Source organism: Mustela lutreola, chromosome 8 (assembly GCF_030435805.1).
Source record: "Mustela lutreola isolate mMusLut2 chromosome 8, mMusLut2.pri, whole genome shotgun sequence".
Lineage (NCBI taxonomy): Eukaryota > Metazoa > Chordata > Mammalia > Carnivora > Mustelidae > Mustela > Mustela lutreola.
In genome coordinates, this window is record NC_081297.1 from 141,458,837 (window position 1) to 141,469,592 (window position 10,756).

Here is a 10,756-nt window from a genome sequence, read left to right on the forward strand (position 1 = left end):
TATAAAGTGACTGCTTGAGGTCATATAGTTCTTTTTTTTTTTTAAGATTTTATTTATTTGTCAGAACGAGAGAGAGTTCTACAAAAGCCAAGACTCGGCTCCCAACAACTACTTACTTTTGCTGCCCGTGTCTACGATGCCTCATGCTGACAGCTTCACGAGGCCAGTCACGACAGTTGTGTGCTTCCCACTCTCTGCCACTCCTTCCATAAACGCCCCGAAGGGCTCTGCCATCTTGGGGACTTCCCTGGGAAGAGCCACCTCAAAACCTAACAAACCCGCACTATGTACTGTCACAGCCAATTTCTAACCTTCTAACAAAGCACAGATGATCCGGATCTGTGATGCTCGAAGCCGTCACTGACGCTGGTTGCCTCAGGCATCTCACCGGCCCTGCTCGCCCACTCAGCACGTCCGCACATTCCTGGTGCCGCAGAAGCTTTGTGTGCAGAGGTACGTCCCCAGCAGGGTCTGCATGAAGTCTGCGTGTTTCCGCATTTGTTCTGGAGCCTGGTGGACTTGGTATCCTGATTTTATGGATGAAGAAATCAAGGCTTGGGCTAATCACATAGTTTGTCCAAGATCAAGGTAATAGTGAAAACAGTTTCCCTGACCTACTTGGACTTTAGAAAGTCCTACCCTGAGACTGTCAGGAAGAGACAAGGCAGCAGTGGATGGCCTGCACAAATCCGCACGGCTGTGAGCCCTAAAGCGAAGGTGTATTTCCTGGAACTTGGCAAGACGGGACTGGCAAGGCTGCTCCATGTGTCCTGGTGACAGGGCTGCTAGGAATTCTCGAGCGAGACTTTGTGCTCACCTGGTGTGCGGTGGGTTCTGTTAGCGTCTCCGGATGCCTCCCCCGGTTGTGAGGTGGGGTGGGTGTGGAAGTGCCCTTGCGGGGTCTTAGTGCCTCAGCTGGGGACTCGGACGGTAGGCATCGGCTGGAGCTGGGCCGCGTGTCTTCCTCCTTACCCTGGGTGTTAGGGCTGTGCCTCCCACCTGAGGTGGGCGCTGGGATGGCTCTCGGTAGAAGCCCCCCCTTGTAAGTCAGGGGTAGGAGTTAGCATTTTGAATAGGATAGTTAGAGAGGACCTGTGGTGGGTGTCATTTGGGCAGAGACCTGAGGGGGGCAGGATGGGAGCCGTTGAACTACCGGGGGACGTGTTCCAGGAGGAGAAAACCCAAGTGTGCAGGCCATGAGGCCAGAGCATGTTCCTCCAGTTAAGAGAATGTAGTGAAAAGGCCAGTTGGAGTGAGTGAGCCAGGGAGGGAGGGAGAAAGGGGCCAGAGACTTGGTGAAGCCCCCAGTCATCTGTAGGCTACAAGGACTGTGACTGAGTCTGAGTCAGGGGAGAGACCAGGCAGGTCATAGAACTTGGCCAAGAGCTAGAGTGGAGCCAGGATTGGAACCCAGGTCAGCCCAGTGTTTGAGCCCGTGCTGTCTGTGGGACAACCATCCTACGAAGGCGGAGAAAACAAAAGCAGCCTCTGTTCGCATGTAATAAGTCCAAACATTCACGGAGCTCTTGGTAGCTTTCCAAGCACTTATGCATCTCTTACCTTGCTGGAACCTGAGGAGTGGCAGAGTCAGGATCCTGCCACACGTTTTGATTGCCAGGCCGGTGCCAGCCAGACCATGTCCCTGCGGTGCCAGTCTGGTTCCCCGGCCTCCCAAAGGCTGGTCTGTCCAACACCTGCTGTTAGGCTGTTCCCCTACCGTGAGTCCTGAAGTTCAGCTCTGATGGCTCAGGAATTTAGACCCACGTGGGCGGCCCCCTGGGCTTAACTTGTTTTAAATCCAACTCCAACATCTCCTGGTTCGTGTCAGTCTCTTGTCTCCATCATTCAAACCCTGCCAGGTCAAGGTGTGTTGTGTCTGACACAGCCTCTCAGCATCTCCTTACTGTGCCAGAAGACAGGCCATTTCAGAAGCTCAAGGTCACACAGACCCAGTGTGTGAGTGCCTGGCTTGGGGCCACTTCCCAGTAGCTTGGTCCGGGCCCAGCAGCAGTGCTGGGCAGCCAGCAGTCCCCGGGAGGGGGCAGGCAGAGCTGAACTCTGCCTGGTACGGCTCGAGGAATGCCGGGCATTCAGCAGCTGCGGCCAGCCTGCCGGAGTTCTCATGCAGCTTGCCTAGAATGGAAGAAGAGAGGTTACGATCCTCCCACACAGAGAGGGAGTGCAGGTTCTGTGAGGGAATGGGCAGCTCTGGCTGGTGGCCGTTACCAAGTTCTGCACCCACAAGACAAGGCGGTGCAGCAGAGTGTATGGGCTTGGGCTTGGATCTGGGTTTGAATCCAAACTCCACATACGGGCTGTGTAGTTGCGGGCCAACTTACTTAGCACCTCACTGTCTCAAACACCTGCCTGAGGACTGTTCTGTTGATTAACTCATACAAAGTTCTTAGCACAGCACCTGGCCATAGTGTGTTTAGGGATTAGTTGGCCATGATCTTGGAACTCAGGGTGCTAGATGACAGATGCAAAAGGTCCTGTGTCAAACAGCGTGGCTAGTTCGGGGCGGAGCTGGGACTCCCAGCCTCCAGATTCACCTGGGGACTTTCTCCACTGCCTGTTCCTCCGTGCCCTCAAGGGCAGGCCTGTGTACAGACACCCAAGATAGGTTCACAGAAAGGCTGAGGCATTTGTCTAGAGGAGCAGGGACTCGTGCAGGGGCAGCAGCAGGCACGGGGGTGGGGGATGGGGGGAGTGGGAGACTTCAAGAGCTAATTGGGAGGTCACAGACGACAGGACTTGGTAGTTGGCCAGAGGTGGAGGTGGGAGAGATGCCCAGTCCTCTGGCTTTTGCAGCTGGGGTGATGGTGGACTCAGTTGTGGGGTAGCAGGTGTAGCAGGTTTGGTACAGGAGGCAGGTGCAGGTAGGTAGGGAACTGGGTTTGGACATCAGTTCAGGGGTCCTGTGGGGCATCCGGGTGAAGATGGCCAGGGTGTAGGAATTTGGGCCGAGGTAGTGAACAGCTGGGCCTGAGCCCTGGTCTTCAGACCCCAAGGCTCAAGCTGGTTCCTCGGTACAGAGACCATCCTCTGGCGGCCTCGGCTGCTTCTCCACGGTGTCTCTGTCCGGCTTCCTCTACGCTGGGCTGCAAACCAAAGATAGGGCTTCTCTTCCCAGCCCAGCCTTGACCTTGGGTGGCTACTGATCCCCTCCTCATCTGCCAGGGGAGGTAGTGAGACCAGCTGTCTGAGGGCTGCGGCATTCTGGGTAACAACCTAGGATCCACACGGGCCAGGAGTCCCAGGAACACTTGAGGCAGGAGAGGCCGCCCTCAGGTGCCGTGACCTTGGCAGTAGAGAGAACGAGCTGCATGAACGATGAGTGGCTGAGGGAGGCGAGTGAGAAATGATTGAACGAAACAATGTAAGCATATGAATAAGTGCTGCAGTGGGCCTAAGTCCTTTCTAGAATGGAGAGGCAGAGAATGAATAAGTGATGAGTGTGTGCACTATCTAGCTGGTGAAGAGCCGTGGTTGGGCCTAGGCTGGCTCCTCACGGCGACCTCTCAGCCCCTCTGCCAGCCAGTCCACCCCGCAGCCTGGACATGGGCTGGAGGGAGCCACGCTCAGGATCAGGGTGGCTCTGGGTTAGGAGTGCAGCTGGGGGAGGGGGGCGCTCTGGAGGTCCAGAGCCTAACCAGCAATTTCCTGATGTTTTCCGGAGGGCAGGGGCTATGGGAAGCTTGCAAGTCATCCTGGTTCCCGTGGCTCCACATTACGGTCAAGCCGGCATCTGGAAGTCCTAGCTTGTCCTTACGTCTGGCCCCATCCTGTCCCCATCCAGCCACTCGATTGAGATCAAAGTACCTCCTTTCTGCCCTCACCGATACCCCCTTAGGTTCCCCTAGGGCCAGTGGGCAGGGGCTCTGGTCATGGTTTGGAAGTGGCAGGGAGCCTAGGTCCCAGTCCTGACACCGCCCGCCCCCCCTTACAAGAGGAGACATTTCTGGCACGTCACTTAATTTGTCTGAGCCTTGGCTTCCTTTCCAGCCAAGTGGAGAGAGTCACTGTCCCCCCACCTGCCTCCCTGGCGCTCTGTCTTAGCATATAGAGCCGGAGCGTGTGCCAGAAGTGTTGGGTGTTACTCCTGTCGCTGGGCGTGCTGTGCTGTGTCACCTGGCAGAGAGGTGCACTCTCTCCAACCCCTGTTCTAGTCAGAGGAAGAAGCAACTGGTGCTCAGAGCTTCAGCGGCAGTCTCACTTTCTGTTTCAGACAGGAAGAGCTGCCCTGCTCGCAGTTCCGCGTAGACAGTCAGGTGAGCAGGAGACCAGCAGTCCTTCTCAAGGGTCCTGCAGCCTTGTCAAGTGGTTTGACCCCTGGTCAACCCAACACTCTCCAGCTGACAGCCCCTCCCTTGTTGCTCGGTCCTCAGAGGAGAGGTGACTGTCCAGTGTCGGAGAGGTGACCGTCCAGTGTCAGAAAGGCTCTGAGACCATCTTCTGCTCCACTTTTCATGGGCGGAGCTGGCCTGGGAGATAAAGCGGGGTCACGGGGAGGGTTTCGGCGTTCCCGTACCCACCATAACCCCCTGTCATCCTGGGAGAGTCAGGGGATAAGCAGGGCGGGATTTGCAGACTCAACCCTGAGCCAAGCCCTCTAGTCTTCCTCCTGCTCCTCCCTGTCCGCTTTCTGCCCCAAGCCCCTCCCGCAGGCTGTTAGGATCTTGAATTCTGCATCAGCAACGGAGCATGAACCCTGCTAGAAGAACCTCAGTACCAGTCATGTTGATCACAGCTGGAAGTCAGATGGGAAGTCACAAGTGCTGCAAGGCCGGAGGCCCGGGGGCTCCCTGTCCAGGGTTGGCCTCCAGCCTGGTGGACAGGGCCTCTGGAGGCTGCAGAGCTAAGGCCCCGGGGAGGGTTCCTGCTCACCCAGCTCATGGGGAGAGAAGAAGGAGCGAATCTGTAGTACAGACGAGGTGTGCGGGGGTAAATGGAACCCATGGCCTGCTTCAGGATACCGGTGACGCATCTTTGTGGTGAGAGAGGTCTTTGTGAAGTCAGAGCTAGGCAGAATGGCTTCAAACAGGCTTTAACCTTGCAAAGCCTTCTCTTTATCAGTAAATGGGGATCCAGTGACCGTCCCTAGCCCACGGAGTTGCTGCGAGGAGTCAGAGGTAATGCACTCTAACAACAAAAACGTGTGTTAAGGATCTCACAATTCATTGGGAAGGGTCATAGATACACAAATAAATGCCACACCACCTGAGCAACTGTTCAGATGCCACCTCCTCCATGCAGCCCTCCAGGATACACCCTGAATCCCCAGGCAGAAGATGAGAAGTTCCTTCTGGAAGCCCTGTTGCCCTTTGCTCATTTCTCCTTAGCATCCCTTGTCTTTCTGTGAATGTTTATTGCAATTGTTTACATACCTGTCTTCCACACCTGCCAGTCCCTCCAGGGGAGGCATGTGGAAATTCCTTCCTAAAATCGACAAGGATATCCCCTCTAGGTTCAATCTAATGGCAAGGGTGGGATTCTGTGAGAAGGCCTAGAGTTGTGTTTTCTATCTGGACCTATCATGGAGGGCTTCAGGGAGGAGGTGATGTCTGAGCTGGGCCTTGAAGCCTGTGCAGGATTTAGAACAGCAACCGTTGGCATTTCAGGGGCAGCTGAAAAGGGTGAGGGACCGGGTAGCCACCTGTAGCACAGAGAGTGAGGATCAGGGAGATGGGGTTCAATCTGTTTCCCCTCTAAGTGGAGCCATTACCCTGAGCCAACACCTTGTCTCCCTGGGCTCTAGTCTCCCTTGTCAGTATTACCAGGGGGCTGTGCTAGCTAACCCCAACAGTCCTCGCCAGCTGGGACTCCCCTCCTGGGATAGCCCCAGATGGCAAAGTAGGAGTATGTCCTGGCTCGGAGAGCACCCTCCCAGTGACAGGCAGCTTGTGGCCCTGTCCCGAACTCTGTTCGGGAGAGTTTAGTGGGAAAGTTGTTTGGTTTTAGGGTAAGGATACAAGTTCTTGTGCCCAGTCCCGGATGGGTTTTGCTATACGCGTGTACGTGGGGAGAGGCACAGCCTTTGAAGAAAGATCTGGGAGAGTTGCCTATCCTCAGACATATCTGGGATTCCAGGGGACCGTGCTCACCCTGGCGAGCCAGGGTCAGGGCTCAGGATGCTGTCCCGACTTGCTCAGGGCGGGCTTCTGGCCCAGTGGGGATGAAGAGCAGGGAAGCAGCTGCCACTTCTGCCACCCGAGCCTCCCACATGCCTCCTGCTGCTCCCAGGCCCCAGCTCTGAGGTCCCACAATGCTCTCATTGTCCACCAGCCCTGCCAGGCTGCCCCCAGGGAGCAGCTCGGAGCCAAGGGCCTGGGCAGGGCCCTGATTCCTAGGGGCACAGCCTGGACAGAAAAGCACAGCCGACAGACCCACATGGAACTTGGAGAATCATAGGATCTGGCAGAAAAGCTTAGAAGAAGGAAATCGTAGAGTGAGAACAGCACGGGGGCCGAGGCTCTGCGCTCAGGGAGGGATGGCCCGGTTCCATCGCCTCACTCCCGTGTGTTATTTTAGTTGTTCAACTCTAAAGGCGACTTGCTCCACCTGACCTACCCAGATCTCTCATCTCTCCTGTGATCTGCCCCGTGGCCTGGTGGGCAAATTTCGTCTTGCTCACGTGGGGCCTGTTTTGCTTTAAAATCCGAGCCCGATTTTCCTCTGGCAGGGTTGATCCCTTGGCAAACAATGTTGTGTTGGTATGAGAAAGTTAAAGTGAGTTTTTTCAAGTGATTGGTTAATACTGTGACCAGAATAGAAGTTTAAAAATTAACCCATGTCGTATGACCCACTTATAAGAGGTACCTAGTGCAGCCAAACGCGCAGAAAGTAAAATGGAGGTCGAGTGCCAAGCGGTACAGACTTTGGGGCATGATGAAAATGTTCTAAATAGGGACGACCAGGTGGCTCAGTCAGTTAAGCACCTGCCTTTGGCTCAGGTCATGATCTCAGGATCCTGAGATCGAGCCCCATGTCAGGCTCCCCGCTCAGCAGAGAGCCTGCTTCTCCCTCTCTCTCTGCCTGCCACTCTGCCTACTTGTGCTCTCTCACTGTCAAATAAATTTTAAAAAATCTTTCAAAAAAATGTTATAAATAGTGGTGATAGTTGCACAACTCTGTGAATGTATTAAAAACCACTGAACTGTACAGTTGAAGAGAGTGGATTTTATGGTATGTGAATTCTATCTCAGAGCTGTTATTTTAAAGTTATACTGGCGGTTGTCATAAATTCAAACCATAATGATTTATAAAAAGTGAATCTGCCATACCCCTAGTCTCACTCCCAGAGTTAACAGCCCCAGCATTTGGGCTGGTACCCTCTCTTCCTGATGTTGGCAAATTCCATAGGTAGGCTTATGTCAACGTTTCGATACGTAAATATACACGATATGAAATATCTATCACATGCATATGAATTTTGGTTTGCAAAAATGAGATCCTTTTATACCTACTACTCTGCAGCTTGGTTTTTTCATTTCTTTCGAGAATGTATTTCCAGGACGTTCTTTTTACCAGTTGTGTGGTTTTCTGTCATGTAGCTGGTGCAGGAACGTAATTACCCAGTCCTTTACTAATGAGTGTTTAGGATGTTTCCAGTGCTTTGCTGTTAGCAAACAAAGACCATATTTGTATGTGCATCTCAGGGCCCCTGGGATAGTATTTTGGAAGACGGAATCCTCCACCTTTTATAGGTGTTGATGTTGAACTTGGGCAGATGACATCTTTGTCCAGGATCTTCTAGCAAGTCTGAGGCGGAGAGGGGTGGGGTGAAATGGGGCCAGCCAGGTCTCCTGTCCTACCCCCGGGAACACACATACATACATGGAGCTCTCTGGCTCTGAGACAGAAGCAGTCCACAGGCCTCTATCCACTGGCCTCTGAGCAGGTGCAGAATCAGAAAACTCAACAGCCAGAGGTGCCTCGTGGTCCCGTCTGGGGCAGTCCTTCTCCTTTTTTCCTTTTTTTTTTTAAATCTCTCTGTCCAACATGGGACTCAAACTCAATCACCAAAGATCAGGAGTCTCAAGGTCGAAGGACTGAGGTAGCCAGGGGTCCCCAACCCCTCTCCCTTTTGTCTTTCTGAAACTGACCTTGAGATCTGCGTGGGAAGGCAAACGTAAACCTTAGGTCCTGGTCAGTCCCTCACTCTTTCATTCCCACCAGCGTTCATCCTCTGTTAGTGTCTCCTACCCCAGTCAGTTCTGGTTTTCCATCCAGTGTTTACCTCATACCTCAGCCTATTGCAAGACAGCTTGGCAGAAGAATGGCCAGTGGAGAAAGCAAGGCTCTCTTTTTCAAAGGAGCCCAGGAGCTCCCTTGGACACCTTCCTTCCCCTTGCCCTTTATCGTGTTCACTCACCAGACTAGTCTGGCCCTACCACTGGGCTCCCTGCAGCTGTTACCCTGGATTCAATCAGAAAAGATTCCACCTCTGCCTGCAAGGACATCTCTCACCAGCTTGCATTCAATGTGCTTCCTGGAGGGATGGTTTTTTTTTTTTTTTTTAAAGACTTCTTAAAATTTATTTGACAGACAGAGATCACAAGTAGGCAGAGAAGCAGGCAGAGAGAGAGGGGAAACAGATTCCCTGCTGAGCAGAAAGCCTAATGTGGGGCTCCATCCCAGGACCCTGAGATCTTGACCTGAGCCGAAGGCAGAGGCTTAACCCACTGAGCCACCCAGGCACCCTAGCTTTTATTTTTCAATTTTTGATGAGAATGTGATCCCTTAATTGGTAGTTTAAAAAAAGAAAGAAAGAAAGAAAGACAGACAGACAAACACTGAATTAAGGGCCCCAACCCTTCAGTCCTAATCCTGAAATTATTGTAGGATTTGGGGTCAGTGACTTGACTTGCCTAGCTCTCTGTGGCTTCTGACCTCACTCCACCTGTAAACACAGTACCAACTCCCTGTCCCTTCCCTTCCCTTTTATAAAGCCCACAAATGGGCTAATGGGAATGCTGAGGGCTGTGCCATTTAAGTTATTATTATGGCAACAGGGATCAAGGTCTGATCAGGAGCTGTCTTCAGGGACCTGAAGGGAGCCCCTTAGGCTATTGAGGACAGAAGTATAATCCCTCTTGGGTTTTAAGGAAAGAGTCCTGATGGTCTTTGAAGGCCAAGGTGGGTCCTGAGGCTGAGTCTTTGATTTAGAGAAAGAAACCTTCGTTTCCTGGAGTGGCTTTCGCTCCAGAGACAGGCCGGTGAGGTGCCAGGAGGGCTCACTGGGCCACTTGGCCCTTGGCAGCCACTTCCTAGGTGGCCGGGGAGAGTCCACATTCTGGGCCAAGAATGTGCCTTCATGCCTTGAACAGATCTAAGGTGGAAGGCTGGCCCGGTTGGGGTCATAATGGCATTCTGGGCTGGGGCTTGGTATGTCCTTTAGGAGGTGGGAAGCCCCAAGTGGGCTTCTCTCCTCAATCATTTCCTCAAAAGGCCCACGTGAGAAGCCGGTACAAAATGTTTTCAATCCATTTTGCCTCATGTTTAAGTACCAGGTTACCAGGTAACCAGAGTTAGAATTTGTGGAGGATGACTTCAAGGTCAGGCACATTATATCTTAATCCTCTCAGCCACTTCGTAAAGCTAGAATTATCCCAATTTTTTAAATTGGAGAATAATTAACATGCGGTGTTATATTGGTTTCAGGCGCACAACGGGTCAACAATTCTATACATTATTCAGGAAGTATCCCTATTTTTAAGGCATGGAAACTGAGGTTCAGGGAGCCACAAGATCCCACCGCTGAGGGAGTGGGGAAAGCCAGGATTCCAGTCTGGGTGCCTAGGACTCCCAAGATCCTGCTCTTTCCGACCTCCAAGGGCTGAGGGGTGACAGAGGTGACTAAGATCCTGCTACTTCCCTCCGGGGAGGGGGAGGAGGGAGGTGGAGCTACAGACCCATCCCAACTAACTATTCCATCGGTCAGAGTGACGTCACCACCGGGAGAGTGGAGTGGAAGGCTGATTCATCTGAGGTCAGGAGGGACCTCTGGGAGGAGTGGCTGACCCAGGTCTTGGAGAGGGGAGCAGAATGAGGCTTGGGGGTTCAAGGGCCTGAGTCTCAGATCCCCAGCAGAAAAGGGCTGCTTCCTATGGGTTCTGCCCCCAGGGGCCCCACCCACCACCATTCTGATGGGGAGATCGCTGAGCCTGCAGTGGGGGCAGAAACCTCTGAAAGACCAGTTAGCAGGCTCAACACTTCAGTGGCTGCACACCTGGACCCATGGGGGTGGGGTGAGAGCATGAAGTCTCCCTGGCAGTAGATGGGGGAGGGGCTGGTGGCAGAACTGTGGAGGTCAGGGGCGTTTTGGAGTGGTGAGACTGGGTCGGGGAAGCTGGTGGCCCTCTGGGGGTGCTTTGGGGGTCAGCGGGGGAACTACCTGATTGGCCTGAGGCGCGGGAAATGCCTGTCCAAAGTTTCAGGCAGGAGAGGTGAGTGGGTTTAGAGAAGTCAGGGTGGGGGATCTGGAGGTCCTTAGGCCAGAGTGGGAAGAAGGCGGGCTGGGAGAAAGGAGAATTCCAGGTGGGCGGCGTGGTGGAGAAGTCATTGTGGGACGGGCGAGTTGGCAGTGGGTGAGGGATCCCGGGGCTGTCCCGGAGTTCTTTTTTTTTTTTTTTTTAATAATTTTTTTTTTTTTTTTAAGAATTTATTTATTTATTTATTTGACAGACAGAGATCACAAGTAGGCAGAGAGGCAGACAGAGAGAGAGAGAAGAGGAAGCAGGCTCTCCACGGAGCA